Source organism: Salmo trutta, chromosome 26, assembly GCF_901001165.1.
Source record: "Salmo trutta chromosome 26, fSalTru1.1, whole genome shotgun sequence".
Lineage (NCBI taxonomy): Eukaryota > Metazoa > Chordata > Actinopteri > Salmoniformes > Salmonidae > Salmo > Salmo trutta.
Genome location: NC_042982.1, coordinates 31,505,075 through 31,526,689, shown reverse-complemented (window position 1 = coordinate 31,526,689; position 21,615 = coordinate 31,505,075). Strand labels below are relative to the sequence as shown.

General features: G+C 43.1%; 1 protein-coding gene across 6 annotated transcripts in view; it reads right to left on the bottom strand.

Moving 5' to 3' along the window:
• Positions 1-21,615, bottom strand: part of LOC115163651 (phosphatidylinositol 4,5-bisphosphate 3-kinase catalytic subunit beta isoform) — a 100,495-nt gene that overhangs the window by 59,713 nt on the left and 19,167 nt on the right. For all 6 annotated transcript variants that reach the window (XR_003869783.1, XM_029715696.1, XM_029715697.1 and 3 more), the window contains one exon: positions 9,281-9,360. The gene's annotated coding sequence lies outside the window, so the exon portion shown is untranslated. The remainder of the gene's footprint in view (positions 1-9,280; positions 9,361-21,615) is intronic.

Below are 21,615 nucleotides of genomic sequence, written 5' to 3'. Positions count from 1 at the left end.
CAATAATCCAGGTTTTGTGATTAGACAGCAAAGTGAAACCCCATGGTGGCTAGGCTACGTAGTGTTCACCCAGCAGCTTTTCCCAAACTGTGCTGGCGGATTTCCAACATTCTCCGCCTGTCAGGACACTACCCTCCCAGTTTCCAGCGCACTCAGCGCAATGCATTCCAGCGCGCACGTGTCCTTTACAATAACCTTTTACCATACAGTGCATTCTATACTCCTCTGTAAACTGGTCATCTCTGTATACCCATCGCAAGACCCATTAGTTGATGCTTATTTATAAAACCCTCTTAGGCCTCACTCCCTCTGAGATACCTACTGCAGCCCTCATCCTCCACATAAAACACCCGTTCTGACAGTCAAATTCTGTTAAAGGTCCTCAAAGCACACCCATCCCTGGGTCGCTCCTTTTTTCAGTTCGCTGTAGCTAGCGACTGGAACGAGCTGCAAAAAAACCCACTCAAACTGGACTATTTTATCTCCATCCAAAGACTCAATTGTTTTATTTATTAGATTTTTGTTTCACCTTTCTTCAACCAGGTAGGCCAGTTGAGAACAAGTTCTAATTTACAACTGCCACCTGACCAAGATAAAGCAAAGCAGTGCGACAAAAACAACAGAGTTACACATGGGATAAAGAATCGTACAGTCAATAACACAATAGAAAATCTATATACAGTGGGTGCAAATGAGGTAAGGCAATAAATGGGCTATAGTGGCGAAGTAATTGACTATTTATAGATGGGCTGTGTACAGATGCAGCGATCGGTAAGCTGCTCTGACAGCTGATGCTTGAAGTAAATGAGGGAGATAAGTCTCCAACTTCAGTGATTTTAACAATTAGTTCCAGTCACTGGCAGCAGAGAACTGGAAAAAAAGGAGGCCAAAGGACGTGCTGGCTTTGGGGATGACCAGTGGAATATGCTGCTGGAGCGCGTGCTACGGTAACCAGTGAGCTGAGATAAGGCGGAGCTTTACCAAGCAAAGACTTATAGATGACCTGGAGCCAGTGGGTTTGGCGACGAATATGTAGCGAGGGCCAGCCAATGAAAGCACACAGGTCGCAATGGTGGGTAGTATATGGGGCTTTGGTGACAAAACGGATGGCACTGTGATAGACTACATCCAGTTTGCTGAGTAGAGTGTTGGAGGCTATTTTGTAAATGACATCGCCGAAGTCAAGAATCGGCAGGATAGTCAGCTTTACGAGGGTGTTTGGCAGCATGAGTGAAGGATGCTTTGTTGCAAAATAGGAAGTCGATTCCAGATTTAACTTTGGATTGGAGATGTTTGATGTGAGTTTGGAAGGAGAGTTTACAGTCTAGCCAGACACCTAGGTATTTATAGTTGTCCACATATTCTAAGTCAGAACCGTCCAGAGTCGTGATGCTAGGCGGGTGGGCGGGCAGCGATCGGTTGAAGAGCATGCATTTAGTTTTACTAGAGTTTAAGAGCAGTTGGAGGCCACGGAAGGAGTGTTGTATAACATTGAAGCTCGTCTGGAGGTTAGTTAACACACTGTCCAAAGAAGGGCCAGATGTGTACAGACTGGTGTCGTCTGCGTAGAGGTGGATCAAAGAATCATCCGCAGCAAGAGCGACATCATTGATGTATACAGAGAAAAGAGTCGGCCCGAGAATTTAACCCCCATAGAGACTGCCAGAGGTCCGTAAAACAGGCCCTCCGATTTGATACACTGAACTCTATCGGAGAAGAATTTAATGAACCAGGCGAGGCAGTCATTAGAGACACCAAGGCTGTTGAGTCTACCGATAAGAATACGGTGATTGACAAAGTCAAAAGCCTTGGCCAGTTCGATGAAGACAGCTGCACAGTACTGTTTTTTATCGATGGTGGTTATCATATCCTTTAGGACCTTGAGCGTGGCTGAGGTGCACCCGTGACCAGCTCAGAAACCGGATTGCATAGCGGAGAAGGTATGGTGGGATTCGAGATGGCCGGTGATCTGTTTGTTCACTTGGCTTTCGAAGACTTTAGAAGGGCAGGATGGATATAGGTCTGTAACAGTTTGGGTCTAGAGTGTCTCCCCCTTTGAAGAGGGGGATGACCACGGCCGCTTTCCAATCTTTAGGAATCTCAGATGATATGAGAGGTTGAACCGACTTGTAATAGGGGTTGCGGCAATGGCGGCGGATAATTTTAGGAAGAGGGGGTCCAGATTGTCTAGCCCAGCTGATTTGTAGGGAACCAGATTCTGTAGCTCTTTCAGGACATCAGCTGTCTGGATTTGGGTGAAGGAGAAGCGGGGATGGGGGTGGCGAGCTGTTGGCCAGGGTAGCCAGGTGGAAAGCGTGGCCAGCCTTAGAGAAATGCTTATTGAAATTCTTGATTATCGTGGATTTATTGGTGGTGACTGTTTCCTACCCTCAGTGCAGTGGGCAGCTGAGAGAAGGTGCTCTTATTCTCCATGGACTTTACAGTGACCCAAAACTTTTTGGAATTAGTGCTGCTGGATGCAAATTTCTGTTTGAAAAAGCTAGCCTTTGCTTTCCTAACTGACTGTGTATATTGGTTCCCGACTTCCCTGTAAAGTTGCATATCGCAGGGACTATTCGAAGCTAGTGCAGTGCACCACAGGATGTTTTTTTGCTGGTCAAGGGCAGTCAAGTCTGGAGTGAACCAAGGGCTATATCTGTTTTTAGTTCTACATTTTCTGAAAGAGGCATGCTTATTTAAGATTGTGAGGTAGGGACTTTTGAAGAACAACCAGGCATCCTCTACTGACGGGATGAGGTCTATATCCTTTGAGGGAGATTAGAAAGGCCTGCTTGCAGAAGTGTTTTAGGGAGCATTTGACAGTGATGAGGAGTGGTCGTTTGACCGCAGACCCATAACGGATGCAGGCAACGAGGCAGTGATCACTGAGATCCTGGTTGAGAACAGCAGAGGTGTATTTAGAGGGCAAGTTGGTCAGGATGATATCTATTAGGGTGCCCATGTTTACAGATTTGGGGTTGTACCTGGTAGGTTCCTTGATAATTGGTGTGAGATTGAGGGATTCTAGCTTAGATTGTAGGACGGCCGGGGTGTTAAGCATATCCCAGTTTAGGTCACCTAAAAGTACAAACTCAGAAGATAGGTGGGGGGCAATCAATTCACATATGGTGTCCAGGGTACAGCTGGGAGCTGAGGGGGGTCTATATCAAGCGGCAACAGTGAGAGACTTATTTCTGGAGAGATGTATTTTTAAAAGTAGTAGCTTTAACTGTTTGGGCATAGACCTGGATAGGAGGACAGAACTCTGCAGGCTCTCTACAGTAGATTGCAACTCTGCACCCTTTAGCAGTTCTATCTTGATGGAAAATGTTGTAATTGGGGATGGAAATTTCTGAATTTTTGGTGGCCTTCCTAAGCCAGGATTCAGACACGACTAGGACATCAGGGTTGGCGGAGTGTGCTAGAGCAGTGAATAAAGCAAACTTAGGGAGGAGGCTTCTGATGTTAACATGCATGAACCAAAGGCTTTTTCGGTTACAGAAGTCAACAAATGAGAGCGCCTGGGGACACACAGGGCCTGGGTTAACCTCTACATCACCAGAGGAACAGAGGAGGAGTAGGATAAGGGTACAGCTAAAGGCTATAAGAACTGGTCGTCTAGTGCGTTCAGAACAGAGAGTAAAAGGAGCAGACTTCTGGGCGTGGTAGGATAGATTCAGGGCATAATGCACAGACAAGGGCATGGTAGGGTACGAGTACAGTGGAGATAAACCTAGGCATTGAGTGACGATGAGAGAGGCTGCATCTCTGGAAGCGCTAGGTGCGGTCTCCGCATGTGTGTGTGTGTGTGTGTGTGGTGTGTGTGTGGGGGGGGGGCAACTGAGGCATGTAGAGCGGGACTAGGGGCTCTGCAGTAAAACAAATGAGCGCTACCCTAAACAACAGTATACAAGGCATACTGCCATTAGAGGGACGCATAAAGCAATCACAGGTGTTGATTGGGAGGGCTAAGACAACAATGGCTAAACAGCTAGGACAACAACGGGTAAATGGCGATGAATGGGCAGAGAGGGTCAGTTAGCTACACACAGGGCCTGAGTTCGAGGCTGGGGCCGACAGATAAACAAAATGAAGTACCGTGTTAATGAACAGTCCAGCAGGCATCAGCTATGTGGCTGAGTGATCTAAGGGTCCAATTAGCAGCAATGGACAAAACAGGGAGCCGCTCGGCAGTTGTCACTACGCTAGGCGAGTGGGAGACACGGCGCTCCGAGAGTTAGCGGGCCGGGGCTAGTAGCTGGGTCCTCACCGACATCAACGATGCAGAGGCCGGTTGAGAGCACATCGGCCGAAATAGGTCAGCAGACCAGTCGTGATGGATCGGCGGGGTCCGTGTCGACCAAGGGTCCAGGCAAATTGGCAAGAGAGGTAGTTGGTGTACTTCATTTGCTAGCCGGGGGAAAGGACCTAGCTGGAGGCTAACTGGTGCTTGCTTCTGGACAAGGGTGTTAGCCACGATAGCCAAATCGTGGACACTCTTACTGACAGTTGTGGCTGCTTTGCGTGATGTATTGTTGTCTCTACCTTCTTGCCCTTTGTGGTGTTGTCTGTAACCAATAATGTTTGTACCATGTTATGTACTGCTGCCATGCTATGTTGTCCTATCTTCATGTAGTGTTGTGATGTCTCTCGCCATGATGTGTGCTTTGTCATACATTTTAATTACATTTTTTATTTTTAATCCCAGCCCCGCAGAAGGCCTTTTGGTAGACCGTCATTGTAAATAAGAATTTTCTCTTAACTGACTTGCACTGTTAAATGAAGGTTAAATAAAAATTCTGAAAGTATTCAGACCATGGACTTTTCCCACATTTTATTACAGCATTATTCTAAAATGGATTACAGTTGTTTCTCCCCCCCCCCCCCGTCAGTCTACACACAATTGACACCTTCTCATTCCCAGATTTTTCTTTGTTTTTAATCATTTCTACATTGTAGAATAATAGGGAAGTCATCAAAACTATGAAAAAACACATATGGAATCATGTAGTAAGTAACCAAAAATTGTTAAACATATAAAAAAATATATTTTATTTTGAGATTCTTCAAAGTAGCCACCCTTTGGCTCGACAGCTTTGAACACGCTTGGAATTCTCTCAACCAGCTTCATGAGGCAGTCACCTGGAATGCCTTGTTAAAAGTTTATTTTTTATTTTTTCCTTCTTAATGCGTTTGAGCAGAAGATAGCCCTATTTGGTAAAAGATCAAGTCCAAATTATGGAAAGAACAGCTCAAATAAGCTAAGAGAAACGACAGTCCAGCAATACTTTAAGACATGAAGGTCAGTCAATCCGGAATATTTAACCTGTTAGGGCTAGGGGGCAGTATTTACACGGCCGGATAAAAAACGTACCCGATTTAATCTGGTTACTACTCCTACCCAGTAACTAGAATATGCATATACTTATTGGCTTTGGATAGAACACACCCTAAAGTTTCTAAAACTTAGGATCTTTGCTGTAACGTGACACTTCCTACGGCTCCCATAGGCTCTCAGAGCCCGGGAAAAAGCTGAATGATGTCATTCCAGCCCCAGGCTGAAACACATTTGCGCTTTTGGCAAGTGGTCGATAAGAGGATAATGGGCTTAGGCACGTGCACGAGTCGATCCCGTGCTTTATTTTCTTTCGTCTATTTACCTAAACACGCTTTCCCGGTCGGAATATTATCGCTTTTTTACGAGAAAAATGGCATAAAAATTGATTTTAAACAGCGGTTGACATGCTTCGAAGTACGGTAATGGAATATTTAGATTTTTTTTGTCACGAAATGCGCCGTGCTCGTAACCCTTATTTACCATTCGGATAGTGTCTTGAACGCACGAACAAAACGCCGCTGTTTGAACATAACTATGGATTATTTGGGACCAAACCAACATTTGTTATTGAAGTAGAAGTCCTGGGAGTGCATTCTGACGAAGAACACCAAAGGTAATCAAACTTTTCTAATAGTAAATCGGAGTTTGGTGAAGGCTAAACTTGCTGGGTGTCTAAATAGCTAGCCCTGTGATGCCGGGCTATCTACTGAGAATATTGCAAAATGTGCTTTCACCAAAAAGCTATTTTAAAATCGGACATATCGAGTGCATAGAGGAGTTCTGTATCTATAATTCTTAAAATAATTATTATGCTTTTTGTGAATGTTTATCGTGAGTAATTTAGTAAATTGTTAGTAAATTCGCCAGAAGTTTGCGGGGGGTATGCTAGTTCTGAACGTCACATGCTAATGTAAAAAGCTGGTTTTTGATATAAATATGAACTTGATTGAACAAAACATGCATGTATTGTATAACATAATGTCCTAGGTGTGTCATCTGATGAAGATCATCAAAGGTTAGTGCTGCATTTAGCTGTCTTCTGGGTTTTTGTGACATTATATGCTAGCTTGAAAAATGGGTGTCTGATTATTTCTGGCTGGGTACTCTGCTGACATAATCTAATGTTTTGCTTTCGTTGTAAAGCCTTTTTGAAATCGGACAGTGTGGTTAGATTAACGAGAGTCTTGTCTTTAAAATGCTGTAAAATAGTCATATGTTTGAGAAATTGAAGTAATAGCATTTCTAAGGTATTTGAATAACGCGCCACAGGATTCCACTGGCTGTTACGTAGGTGGGACGATTTGGTGCCACCTACCCTAGAGAGGTTAAAAGAACTTTAAAAAGTTTCTACAAGTGCAGTCGGAAAAACCATCAAGCGATATGATGAAACTGGTTCTCATGAGGACCGCCACAGGAAAGGAAGACCCAGAGTTACCTCTGCTGCAGAGGACAAGTTCATTAACTGCACCTCAGATTGCAGCCCAAATAAATGCTTCAGATGCTGCATGTGTGGTTCCCACCGTGAAGCATGGAGGGGGAGGTGTTATGGTGCTTTGCTGGTGATACTGTCTGATTTATTTCGAATTCAAGGCACACTTAACCAGCATGTCTACCACAGCATTCTACAGCGACACGCCATCTCATCTGGATATACGCAAAGTGGGACTATCATTTGTTTTCCACAGAACAATGAACCAACACACATCCAGGCTGTGTAAGGGCTACTTGACCAAGGAGATTGATGGAGTGCTGCATCAGATGACCTGGCCTCCACACATCACCCGACCTCAACCCAATTGAGATGGTTTGGGATGAGTCGGACCGCAGAATGAAGGAAAAGCAGCCAACAAGTGCTCAGCATATGTGGGAACTCCTTCAAGATTGTTGGAAAAGTACTCCAGGTAAAGCTGGTTGAAAGAATGCCAAGAGTGTGCAAAGCTGTCATCAAGGCAAAGGGTGGCTACTTTGAAGAACCTCAAATATATTTGGCTTTGTTTAACACTTTTTTGGTTACTAAATGATTCCATGTGTTATTTCATAGTTTTGATGTCCTCACTATTATTCTACAATGTAGAAAATAGTACAAATAAAGAAAAACCCTGGAATGAGTAGGTGTGGTACTGAACGGTTTTTTATTTTTTGAAAAAAATCTAAAATCCTGTTTATGCTTTGTCATTATGGGGTATTGTGTGTAGATTGAGGGATTTAATTGTTTTCAATCAATTTTAGAATAAGGCTGTAACGTAACAAAGGGTGGAAAAGTCAAGAGGTCTGAAAACTTTCCGAATACACAGTAATGTAGGTGGGAAAAGCACTTTCTAACTTTCCAAAAGTTTTTGCTAAGATATACAGTACCTTCAGGAAGTATTCACACCCATTGACTTTATCCACATTTTGTTGGTTTTACAGCCTGAATTTAAAATTGATTAAATTGAGATTTTTTTTGTCACCTGCTTAAATACAATACCCCATAATGCCAAAGTGGAATTATGCTTCCATTTTTTTTAAATTAAAACTGAAAAGCTGAAATGTCTTGAGTCAATAAGTATTCAACCCCTTTGCCATAAGCAAGCCTAAAGTTTAGAAGTAAACATTTGCTTAACAAGTCACATAAGTTGCATGAACTCACTATGTGCAATAATAATGTTTAACATGATTTTGGAATGACTACCTCATCTCTGTACCCCACACACACAATTATCTGTAAGGTCCCTCAGTCGAGCAGTATATTTCAAACAGATTTAACCACAAAGATCAGGGAGGTTTTCCAATGCCTACAAAGAAGGGCACCTACTGGCAGATGGCTAAAAACAAAGCTGAATGTCCCTTTGAGCATGGTGAAGTTATTAATTACACGTTGGATGATGTATCAATGCACCCAGTCACTACAAAGATACAGGCTTCCTTCCTATCTCAGTTGCCGGAGAGGAAGAAACCGCTCAGGGATTTCACCATGATACCAATGGTGACTTTAAAACAGTTAGAGTTTAATGGCTGTGATAGGAGAAAACTGAGGATGGATCAACTACATTGTTGTTACTCCACAATACGTGAAAAGCCCGTATAGAATACAAACATTTAAAAAAAAATGTATATATAACATGCATCCTGTTTACAACAAAGCCCTAATGTAATACTGCAAAAAAATATGGCAAAGTAATTAACTTTTTGTCCTGAATACAAAGTGTTATATTATTGAGTACGTTTTGGGCAAATCCAGTACCACTCTCCATATTTTCAAGCATAGTGGTGGCTGCATCATGTTAGGGTTATTCTTGTAATCGTTAAGGACTGGGGAGTTGTACAGAATAAAAAGAATGTATGGAATAGAGCTAAGCACAGGCCAAAATTCTAGAGGAAACCTGGTTCAGTCTGCTTGCCAACAGACACTGGGAGATTAATTTACCTTTCAGCAGGACAATAACCTAAAACACAAGGCCAAATCTACACTGGAGTTGTTTACCAAGAAGACACTGAATGTTCCTGAGCGGCCGAGTTACAGTTTTGACTTAAATCTACGGCAATGGTTGTCTAGAAATGATCAACAACCAAATTTGACAGAGCTTGAAGAATTTTGAAAATAATAAAAATGGGCAGATGTTGCACAATTCAGTGTAAAGCTCTTAGAGATTTCCCCAAAGATTCAGAGCTGTAATCACTGTCAAAGTGCTTCTACAAAGTATTGACTCAAGAGAGTGAATACTTGTGTAAATGAGATATCTGTATTTCATTTTCAATACATTTGCTCAAATATCAAAAAACATGTTTTCACTGTCATTATGGGGAATTGTGTGTAGATTGGTGAGAAAATATATTTAATCCATTTTGAATTCAGGCTATAACACCAAAAAATATGTAATAAGTCAAAGGGTATGAATACTTTCTGAAGGCACTGTATTTGCCTTGGTGCTTTTCCTAAAGACAAATACATGCAGGTCTTACCTGCGGTCTCCTGGAGGCTCTTATTCCCTGTGGCTCTCCTCCATGCTGGTGGCGTCTGGGGAGGTGGAGGGACACTGCATCTGGGAGGAGAGAGAACATCATCAGTGTGTGTGTGTGTGTGTGTGTGTGTGTGTGTGTGTGTGTGTGTGTGGGAGATCAGTTAGAGAATCAACGGGAGGTATCAAATAACATTTTGTCACATGCTTCATAGTACAAACACCATGGGACCACGCAGCCGCCATAGCGCTCAGGAAGGAGATGATTTGCACTTTTCGCACCAAAGAACGTTCATCCCAGTACAACAGCAAATTACCCTGTGAAGATACTGGAGGAAACAGGTACAAAAGTATCTATATCCACAGAAAAACAAGTCCTATATCGACATAACCTGAAAGGCCGCTCAGTAAGGAAGAAGCCACTGCTCCAAAACCACCATAAAAAAGCCAGACTACGGTTTGCAACTGGACATGGGGACAAAGATCAAACTTTTTGGAGAAATGTCCTCTGGTCTGATGAAACTGTTTGGCCATAATGACCATCGTTATGTTTGGAGGAAAAAAGGGGGAGGCTTGCAAGCCAAAGAACACCATCCCAACCATGAAGCACGGGGGTGGCAGCATCATGTTGTGGGGGTGCTTTGCTGCAGGAGGGACTGATGCACTTCAAAATAGATGGCATCATGAGGGAGGAAAAGTATTTGGATATATTGAAGCAACATCTCAAGACATCAGTCAGGAAGTTAAAGCTTGGTCGCAAATGGGTCTTCCAAATGGACAATGACCCCAAGCACACTTCCAAAGTTGTGACAAAATGGCTTAAGGATAACAAAGTCAAGGTATTGGATTGGCATCACAAAGCCCCGACCACAATCCTATTGAACATTTGTGGGCAGAACTGAGAAATCGTGTACAAGCAAGGAGGCCTACAAACCCGACTCAGTTACACCAGCTCTGTCTGGAGGAAAGGGCCAAAATTCACCCAACAATGTGGGAAGCTTGTGGAAGGCTACCCGAAACATTTGACCCAAGTTCGACAATTTAAAGGCAACGCTACCAAATACTAATTGAGTATTTGGTAGCGTTGACTTCTGACCCACTGGGAATGTGGGTCAGAATGACTTCTGACCCACTGGGAATGTGATGAAATTAATAAAAGCTGAAATAAATCATTCTCGTTACTATTATTCGAACATTTCCCATTCTTAAAATAAAGTGGTGATCCTAATTGACCTAAGACAGGGAATTTTTACTAGGATTAAATGCCAGGAATTGTGAAAAACTGAGTTTAAATGTATTTGGCTAAGGTGTATATAAATGTCCGACTTCAACTGTATGGGTAAAGTGACTAGGCACACAGAATAGATAATAGACAACAACAGCAGTGTATGTGGGGTGTGTGTGTGCAAGTATGTGTGAGCATAGAGTCAGTGCAAAAAGAGTCAATTCAGGTAGTCCGGGTACCCATTTGATTAGCTATTCATCAGTCTTGTTTAGCAGTCTTATGGCTTGGGGTAGAAGCTGTTCAGGGTCCTGTTGGTTCTAGGCTTCAAGCACAGGTACTGCTTGCCGTGCGGGCCTTCTTCTGACACCGCCTGGTATAAAGGTCCTGGATGGCAGGGAGCTCGGCCCAAGTGATGTATTGGGCTGTACTCCCCACCCTCTGAAGCGCCTTGCGGTCTGGTGCCTTGCAGTTGCCTGCCTGCCTGCCACCTTTGCCAGTGTCTGCGCGTGTACGCTACCTGCCCTTTGTCTCTGAAGCATAGGTTACTATAGCCTACTGAAGACATAAGAGTGGTTCAGAAATTAGGGAGCGGTGTTATACAGAGAAGAATGGGTTCACTTTTTAATGCAAGTTAAGGATACTATAGTTATCATATTTTACAGTGGATTTATTAACTACAATAAAAAGGTAAAACCTTTTCTAAATTCTGGTGCTGCTCTGCACACACACAAGCTTGTTAGCTAGGTAGCTAACGTTAGCTCTGGTTCAACGTTAAAGTCATTCAAGGTCAAACACATTCAAAGTTCCTCCATAATTCAGGACCTAATTCACATAATGCATGTCATAACAAGACGCCCAGTGCTTCAAGGCAAGCTTCCTCCATCCTCTCTCACGCCTCACCCGCAAAATGTCTATTACATCTCACGCCCTACACCGATTGGCAGCACAGTGTGTGTGTGTTTGTCTTTCATTATGATTAAACTATGCTATGCTGTTACGGCAAAATTCTAATTTCCTATACAAAATATCTTACCCACCCCATCGATTTCAGAGATTTTTTTTTACTGAAATAAAATGTTACTTTTTTGTTCTTCATTAGAACCAGTTCAGAACTTTATTTTACTGGTCATGATGGTTCTGTTAAAAAAGAAACGATTGGGAAATAATTTGGTTCCAACCCCTGGTGTGGACCATGTTAATTCCTTAGTGATGTGTACATAGACCCCCTGCACTACAGCCCTATCGATCCATTTCCTGTAGTCCACCATCAGCTCCTTTGTCTTCCTGATGTTGAGGGAGAGGTTGTTGTCCTGGCACCACCCTGCCAGGTCTCTGACCTCCTCCCTATAGGCTGCTTCATTGTTGTTGATCAGGCCCATCACCTTCGTATTGTCGGCAAACCTAATGATGGTGTTGGAGTCGTGCGTGGCAATACAGTCATGGGTGACCAGGGAATACAGGAGTGGGCTAAGCACACACACCCCTGAGGGGCCCCCGTGTTGAGGGTTAGCGTGGTGGATGTGTTGTTGCCTACACTCACCACCTGGGGGCGGCCCATCTACAAGTCCAGGATCCAGTTGCTGAGGAAGGAGTTCAGTCCAAGGGTCCTGAACTTGATGAGCTTGGAGGGGACTGGTGTTGAATGCTGAGCTGTTGTCAATGAACAGCATTCTTACATAGATAGGTATTCCTTTTGTCCAGGTGGGTGAGGGCAGTGTGGGGTACAATAGAGATCGTGTCATCTGTGAATCTGTTGGGGCTGTAAGCAAATTGGAGTGGGTCCAGGGTGTCTGGGATGATGGCGTGGGTGTGAGCCAGTCTTTAAAAGCCTTTCGTGGCTATAGATGCGAGTGCTACGGGATGATAGCCATTTAGGCAGTTTGCCTTGGCATTCTTGGCCACGGGACTGTGGTGGTCTGCTTGAAACAAGTTGGTATTACAGACTGGGTTAGGAATAGGTTGAAAATGTCAGTGAAGACACTTGTCAGCTGGTCAGCGCATGCTCCGAGTACGCATCCTGGTATTCCGTCTGGCCCCGCTGCCTTGTAAATGTTGACCTGTTTAAAGGTCTTACTCACATCAGCTACGGAGAACGAGATTACACAGTCAGTGAGTGTTTGAGCGAGAAGACAGAGATGATGGGGTCCTTCTCAGAGTGTGAGACCATATATATATATATAGCCCTTCAACCAAAGTGGCATTTCACTCCCTCAAAAGGGGCTCCTCTTTTCTCTCCATTTAAGACAACGGATATTGCAAGCACTACAACTCAGATGTTTGTGGCTCTCCCTTCCCCTCCTAGCTCTCGCCCCTCTCCAGGGAAGGTCGACGTGAATATCATATTTTTCAAACATAGCTAAGGCATCAGATTTCTCATAAGAGGGTACTTAGAGCTATGGTACACAGAATACAGTGATAGAGGCCTACTGACATAATGTACCACAACATTATCCTGCTGTTTACATATGGCCCTGTATCACACCAGCTCCCGCTCTTCAAAGGGCTATATCCACTCAATGACGGCAGAGGAAACGTAAACTCTGTGGTATGGTAGATAAACATACTGCAGACACACAGTCCGACTTCAAATATACAAATACTCAAGACAGACACGTAATACACTCACGAGGAAGAAGGCTGCTGACTTCCTGTTTTTTCCCAATGGCAAAGATGGCTCATCTTGTTTAGGAGGGTGTGACCCTATGCAGCCCAGGAAAAGAACACCAGAGTGTGTGTGTCTGTCTGTGTTCACTATGACAGTGTCACTCAGAATGGAGCATATCACCCACCTGTAAGGGACTGGATCAACTCAGAAAGAGAGCGATAAACTGGGTCTAATCTAATATACTACGGACAGTCAAGCACACATTCTGAGTTTCTCCAGAATAGGCTATAGAAATGGACAGCTAAACATAGGTCACAAAAACAAGCAGACACACACACACCGCAAAAACCCCTAGGAGCGGCAGACTCATGCTCATTCCAAGAACTGTGTGGCTGTAGCTGTACTGATAAGATGTTGTAGTCTGGAGAGTCAATGTTTAACTGACTGGATGGATTCATAGGGAGCTGGGCTTATCAAAGCTCTCACATTATCACACAACCCAATACATCCCAACAGCTGTGTGTTTCTCTGTCTAAGTTTGCATGTCTAAGTATGCGGTTTATTCCTGGCTGGCTGTTCCAGGAAACTCTGATGCTAAATGTTAACCAACACACCAAACCCCTAGCAACACATTCTGTTTGCTTCAACAGGGGTAGACTAACAGTGAAATGCTTATTTAAGGTATATGTGACCAACAGATGCATATCTGTATTTCCAGTCATGTGAAATCCATAGATTAGGGCCTAAAGAATTTATTTCAGGTGACTGATTTCTTTATATGAACTGTAACTTAGCAAATATCTTTGAAATTGTTGCATGTTGCGTTTATATATTTGGGTTGAGTGTATTTAGCAGTCTTATGACAGGGACAGTTATTGATTCATCCCTGTCTGGATGCACACCCCTCTGCTATCGATGAGACGAGAGAGATCCATCTCAGCAGAACATCACTGGCGTCTGTCTAAGCTGCCTGGAACCACAGTAAAAACGGGCCTTGTTCAAGCATGCTTTGCAGTCTAAGATAGCCATTGATTCAGTGAAGAGTCCAGTGTTCAGTGAAGAGCCCAGTGGAGCCCAGTGTTCAGTGAAGAGCCCAGTGTTCAGTGAAAAGCCCAGTGTTCAGTGAAGAGCCCAGTGTTCAGTGAAGAGCCCAGTGTTCAGTGAAGAGCCCAGTGTTCAGTGAAGAGCCCAGTGTTCAGTGAAGAGCCCAGTGTTCAGTGAAGAGCCCAGTGTTCAGTGAAGAGCCCAGTGTTAACTAGCAGACAGGCTCATGGCGCTAGCCGAAAAATGCTAACGGTACGTAGCACAATGCAATGGTGGATGACGCAGGTCTGGGTGCTGCATCTGTGCTGAGCGTAGATGCTTACGCAGACAGAAAGCCTTCACCCGCATGCATGCATACACTTCCTCAAAAAAATCTGAATTAATTTAAGATAACTCAAGAAATCTGTCATTCATTTTGATGTTTTTGCAGAGGGGGCGGCAGGGTAGTCTAGTGGTTAGAGCGTTGGGCTAGTAACCGAAAGGTTGCAAGTTCGAATCCCCGAGCTGACAAGGTACAAATCTGTCATTCTTCCCTGAATAAGGCAGTTAACCCACTGTTCCTAGTCCATCATTTTAAATAAGAATTTGTTCTTAACTGACTTGCCTAGTTAAATAATGGTAACATAAAAAATGAATAAAAGAGGAGATCTTCGTTGCTCAATTTTGCATCTGACTCAGATGTTTGGTGCAGTATTTCTCAAGTGAAAAATGTTGCATGAAGACAAGTCATCTCTCGTTGAATGACAACCGGCACTTCATTGAAGAAGCCCTACTGTTGACCAATCGCTGACGAGGGGGTTACCGACTTCAGCTTGCCTCAAGAAAAATCTTGTGCGCCCGAAGTGCCGAAAAAAAATAATAATAATATATATATATATATATATATATATATATATATATAAACTCTTGCCGAAGTCCAAAAACATTGCAAAATGTCGTCATAATATATGCACGAATTGCGTCGGCTGGGAGGCATGCGGATGCCTTTATCCAATTATGATATTCAAGTTGAGTTTTTCTTAATTAGGAAATGTATAACTTTTTCAATTTGAAAATGTGGAGTAGGTTGTGTAGATCTGGAAGAAAAAAACTAATTGATTACCTATTTAGATTAACTTTTATTCCCATTTTGCAAAATAAAAATTCCAAGGGGTGTAGACTTTCTATAGGCCCTGTACGTAACAGCCCTCTTCACCTAGACTAAAGAACCCTGACTACATGACATGAAGACAGACACCCATCTCTCTCAACTAGATCTGAAGACCCACCAGCCAAGGACCACTCTCAGTAGTTGTACCCTTCACATCCTCTCAGTAGTTGTACCCTTCACATCCTCTCAGTAGTTGTACCCTTCACATCCTCTCAGTAGTTGTACCCTTCACATCCTCTCAGTAGTTGTACCCTTCACATCCTCTCAGTAGTTGTACCCTTCACATCCTCTCAGTAGTTGTACCCTTCACATCCTCTCAGTAGTTGTACCCTTCACATCCTCTCAGTAGTTGTACCCTTCACATGCTCTCAGTAGTTGTACCCTTCACATCCTCTCAGTAGTTGTACCCTTCACATCCTCTCAGTAGTTGTACCCTTCACATCCACTCAGCAATGACTCAAAGGCTCCTTCAGTCACACTAATCAAGAGCGCTCACACACACACGCTCTCACTAAACACACACAGGTCCTCAAGGGGTCATTACAGAAGACCATGTGACATCACTGCCTGGAAGTAAACAAAATACCTCTGTCTGTCCATCACAAACACAATACACAGCCACACTAGGACACCTATGAACATCACAATCACCGCCACACTAGGACACCTATGAACATCACAATCACAGCCACACTAGGACACCTATGAACATCACAACACAGCCACACTAGGACACCTATGAACATCACAATCACAGCCACACTAGGACACCTATGAACATCACAACACAGCCACACTAGGACACCTATGAACATCACAATCACAGCCACACTAGGACACCTATGAACATCACAACACAGCCACACAAGGACACCTATGAACATCACAATCACAGCCACACTAGGACACCTATGAACATCACAACACAGCCACACTAGGACACTTATGAACATCACAATCACAACACAGCCACACCAGGACACCTACGAACATCACAATCACAACACAGCCACACTAGGACACCTATGAACCCTGCCACTCACGTATTACAGATGTACTCAGAATAACACACACAGTACACAATCACCCACTTAAGGTCCATACATTTTAATTATCTAAGAGAACTGTGACGATGATGTTGTGTGAGAGGAGTGTCAGTGTGTGTGTGTGTGTGTCCCGGAGTGTGTGAGACAGCTTGTGAACTTTCTCCGTTCTTCTCTCCATCTAATTTTAGGGACCATTGTTTGACTGACCACAGATGGGAGGGGGCTGTGTGTGTGTGTCTGATATAGTTGTCATAGCTCCCCTGGATGCTGTAAATCAGTTATCTTCTGCCTGCCTGAACAAAGGTCTGCCCCAGCCAAGGGTATGGTGCGCACGCACACACACACACACACACACACACACACGAGGGTGAGATGGAGGAGTAGCAGACAAATAGTAAGAGAACATTTCCATGATGTCTGCTCACCAGGCGCAAATACTCCCACAATATACTGGATGTTTATGTCTACATTACAATCCACACCTGCACATTTTTGTGTAGGTGTCACACACACACACCCCCCTAACCTGTAGGAGTGATGTACAGTATTTGGCTAAGAGCAGCCAGAGGTCAGATGATAAACAACAGGCAGAAAAGGGAGAGGAAATGCAGCAAGAGAGAACCCAAACAGCCGAGACTGACCCAAAAGTGTCCAGGCTGGGTGGGTCCGTCTTATGTAAATGGGGGTCTGACTGACTATCTCACAGCAGGGCAGGGGAGAGAAGGTCATGGGGTTTCTTCACCTTACTTAATATAACGTTGAGATCCATGTGGTTTTCATGAAAACATTCCATTGTAATCAATTGACTGTGTCCCTGATTGTATATACAGTGGGGAGAACAAGTATTTGATAACCTGCAAAATCGGCAGTGTTTCCTACTTATAAAGAATGTAGAGGTCTGTAATTTTTATCATAGGTACACTTCAACTGTGAGAGACGGAATCTAAAACAAAAATCCAGAAAATCACATTGTATGATTTTTAAGTAATTCATTTGCATTTTATTGCATGACATAAGTATTTGATACATCAGAAAAGCAGAACTTAATATTTGGTACAGAAACCTTTGTTTGCAATTACAGAGATCATACGTTTCCTGTAGTTCTTGACCAGGTTTGCATACACTGCAGCAGGGATTTTGGTCCACTCCTCCATACAGACCTTCTCCAGATCCTTCAGGGGCAATACGGACTTTCAGCTCCCTCCAAAGATTTTCTATTGGGTTCAGGTCTGGAGACTGGCTAGGCCACTCCAGGACCTTGAGATGCTTCTTACGGAGCCACTCCTTAGTTGCCCTGGCTGTGTGTTTTGGGTCGTTGTCATGCTGGAAGACCCAGCCACGACCCATTTTCAATGCTCTTACTGAGGGAAGGAGGTTGTTGGCCAAGATCTCGCGATACATGGCCCCATCCATCCTCCCCTCAATATGGTGCAGTCGTCCTGTCCCCTTTGCAGAAAACATCCCCAAAGAATGATGTTTCCCCCTCCATGCTTCACGGTTGGGATGGTGTTCTTGGGGTTGTACTCATCCTTCTTCCTCCAAACACGGCGAGTGGAGTTTAGACCAAAAAGCTCTATTTTTGTCTCATCAGACCACATGACCTTCTCCCATTCCTCCTCTGGATCATCCAGATGGTCATTAGCAAACTTCAGACGGGCCTGGACATGCGCTGGCTTGAGCAGGGGGACCTTGCGTGCACTGCAGGATTTTAATCCATGACAGCGTAGTGTGTTACTAATGGTTTTCTTTGAGACTGAGGTCCCAGCTCTCTTCAGGTCATTGACCAGGTCCTGCCGTGTAGTTCTGGGCTGATCCCTCACCTTCCTCATGATCATTGATGCTCCACGAGGTGAGATCTTGCATGGAGCCCCAAACCGAGGGTGATTGACCGTCATCTTGAAATTCTTCCATTTTCTAATAATTGCACCAACAGTTGTTGCCTTCTCACCAAGCTGCTTGCCTATTGTCCTGTAGCCCATCCCAGCCTTATGCAGGTCTACAATTTTATCCCTGATGTCCTTACACAGCTCTCTGGTCTTGGCCATCGTGGAGAGGTTGGAGTCTGTTTGAGTGTGTGGACAGGTGTCTCTTATACAGGTAACGAGTTCAAACAGGTGCAGTTAACCTGTCAAGGTATAGGGGGCAGTATTTTCGATTTGGGATGAAAAACGTGCCCAGAGTAAACTGCCTAATACTCGGGCCCAGAGTCAAATATAAGCATATTATTAGTAGATTTGGATAGACAACACTGAAGTTTCTAAAACTGTTTGAATGATGTCTGTGAGTATAACAGAACTCATATGGCAGACAAAAACCTGAGAAAAATCCAACCAGGAAGTGGGAAATCTGATGCTTGTAGTCTTTTCAAGTCATTGCCTATCTAACATACAGTGACTTAGGGTTCATTTTGCACTTCCTAAGGCTTCCACTAGATGTCAACAGTCTTTAGAACCTAGTTTCAGGCTTTTGCAGTGAACACAGAGCAAACAAGAATGCCGGGAAGTTGGTGACTCAGAAAATGACATGAGTTCAGTGGTGCGCATTCACGTGATGAGGTAGCTGTGTTCCATAACGTTTTTCAAGACATTGGAATCGTCCGGTTGGAATATTATTGAAGTTTTATGTTAAAAAGGCACTAAAGATTGATGCTATACAACGTTTGACATGTTTCAATGAACGTAATTAGAACTTTTGACTTTTCGTCGTCACATTTTGGGCGCACTTCCTACATTTGGAGTAGCTTACTGAATGCGCTAACAACAAGGAGGTATTTGGACATAAATTATGGACTTTATCGAACAAAACAACATTTAACATTTATTGTGGACCTGGGATTCCTGGAAGTGCCTTCTGATGAAGATCAAAGGTAAGTGAATATTTATAATGCTATTTATGATTTTAGATGACTCCAAAATGGCGGGTATCTGTATTGCCTGTTGTATTTTTCTGAGCACCATACTCAGATTATTGCAGTGTGCTTTCCCCGTGAAGCTTTTTCGAAATTTGTCACAGCGGTTGCATTCAGGAGATGTTTATCTATAATTCTTTGAATAACAGTTTAATATTTTATCAACGTTTATGAGTATTTTTGTAAATTGTTGTGCTGATTCACCGGCAGTTTGAGGAAAAATATTTTCTGAACATCACGCGCCAATGTAAAAAAAAAAAAAAAAAAAGGGGGTTTTGGATATAAATATGAACTTTATCGAACAAAACATACATGTATTGTGTAACATTGAGTCCTAGGAGTGTCATCTGATGAAGATAGTCAAAGGTTAGTGCTTGATTTTAGCTCTATTTATGGTTTTGTGACCCCTCTCCTGCTTGAAAAATGGCTGTGTGGTTTTTCTTGTGTTGGCACTGTCCTAACATAATCTAACTTTATGCTTTCGCCGTAAAGCCTTTTTGAAATCGGACAATGTGGTTGGATTAAGAAGAGGTTTATCTTTAAAGTGGTGTAAAATAGTTGTATGTTTGAGAACTTTGAATTATGACATTTTGTTGTTTTGAATTTGGCGCTCTGATTTTTCACTGGCTGTTGAATAGTGTGAACCGTGGGTGGGACGGTAGCATGCCACGCAGCCCTGAGAAGTTAATACAGGTAATAAGTGGAGAACAGGAGGGCTTCTTAAAGAAAAACTAACAGGTCTGTGAGAGACGGAATTCTTAGTGGTTGGTAGGTGATAAAATACTTATGTCATGCAATAAAATGCATATTAATTACTTAAGAATCATACAATGTGATTTTCTGGATTTTGTTTTAGATTCCGTCTCTCACAGTTGAAGTGTACCTATGATAAAAATTACAGACCTCTACATGCTTTGTAAGTAGGAAAACCTGCAAAATCGGCAGTGTATCAAATACTTGTTCTCCCCACTGTATATAACGTAGGTACAAGACATAATGACGCCACGTAACATTTTGCGCTACACATCATTCCTAACCTAACCCACAATATCTGTGCTGCGTGGATCGAGCAACAAGTCTAGCAGTCATTTGAAAGAGTAAGAAGTTCAGCGATAACTCATAGTTGAAATCCATTAACCTGTTGGGGATAGGGGGCAGTATTTGCACGGCTGGATAAAAAACGTACCCGATTTAATCTGGTTACTACTCCTGCCCAGAAACTAGAATATGCATGTAATTATTAGCTTTGGATAGAAAACACCCTAAAGTTTCTAAAAAACTGTTTGAATGGTGTCTGTGTATAACAGAACTCATATGGCAGGCAAAAACCTGAGAAGATTCCAAACAGGAAGTACCCTCTCTGACCATTCCTTGGGCTTCTCGGCTCTGTTTATTGAACATTTAGGATCTTTGCTGTAACGTGACACTTCCTACGGCTCCCATAGGCTCTCAGAACCCGGGAAAAACCTGAATGATGTAATTCCAGCCGCTGGCTGAAAAACTTTAGCGCGTTTGGATGGTGGTCGATCAGAGGGCCATCAGACTGAGGCTCGTGCACGAGGGGATCCCATGCTTTTACTTTCTCTCTCTCTGAACGTAAACACGCTTTCCCGGTCGGAATATTATCGCTTTTTTACGAGAAAAATGGCATAAAAATTTATTTTAAACAGCGGTTGACATGCTTCGAAGTACGGTAATGGAATATTTAGATTTTTTTTGTCACGAAACATGTCGGGCGCGTAACCCTTATTTACCCTTTCGGATAGTGTCTTGAACGCACGAACAAAACGCCGCTATTTGGATATAACAATGGATTATTTGGGACCAAACCAACATTTGTTATTGAAGTAAAGTCCTGGGAGTGCATTCTGATGAAGAACAGCAAAGGTAATAACATTTTTCTTATAGTAAATCTGACTTTGGTGAGTGCTAAACTTGCTGGGTGTCTAAATAGCTAGCCCTGTGATGCCGGGCTATCTACTCAGAATATTGCAAAATGTGCTTTCACCGAAAAGCTATTTTAAAATCGGACATAGCGAGTGCATAAAGGAGTTCTGTATCTATAATTCTTAAAATAATTATGTTTTTGTGAACGTTTATCGTGAGTAATTTAGTAAATTCACCGGAAGTGTTCGGTGGGAATGCTAGTCACATGCTAATGTAAAAAGCTGGTTTTTGATATAAATATGAACTTGATTGAACAGACATGCATGTATTGTATAACATAATGTCCTAAGATTGTCATCTGATGAAGATCATCAAAGGTTAGTGCTGCATTTAGCTGTGGTTTGTGTTTATGTGACATTATATGCTAGCTTGAAAAATGGGTGTCTGATTATTTCTGGCTGGGTACTCTGCTGA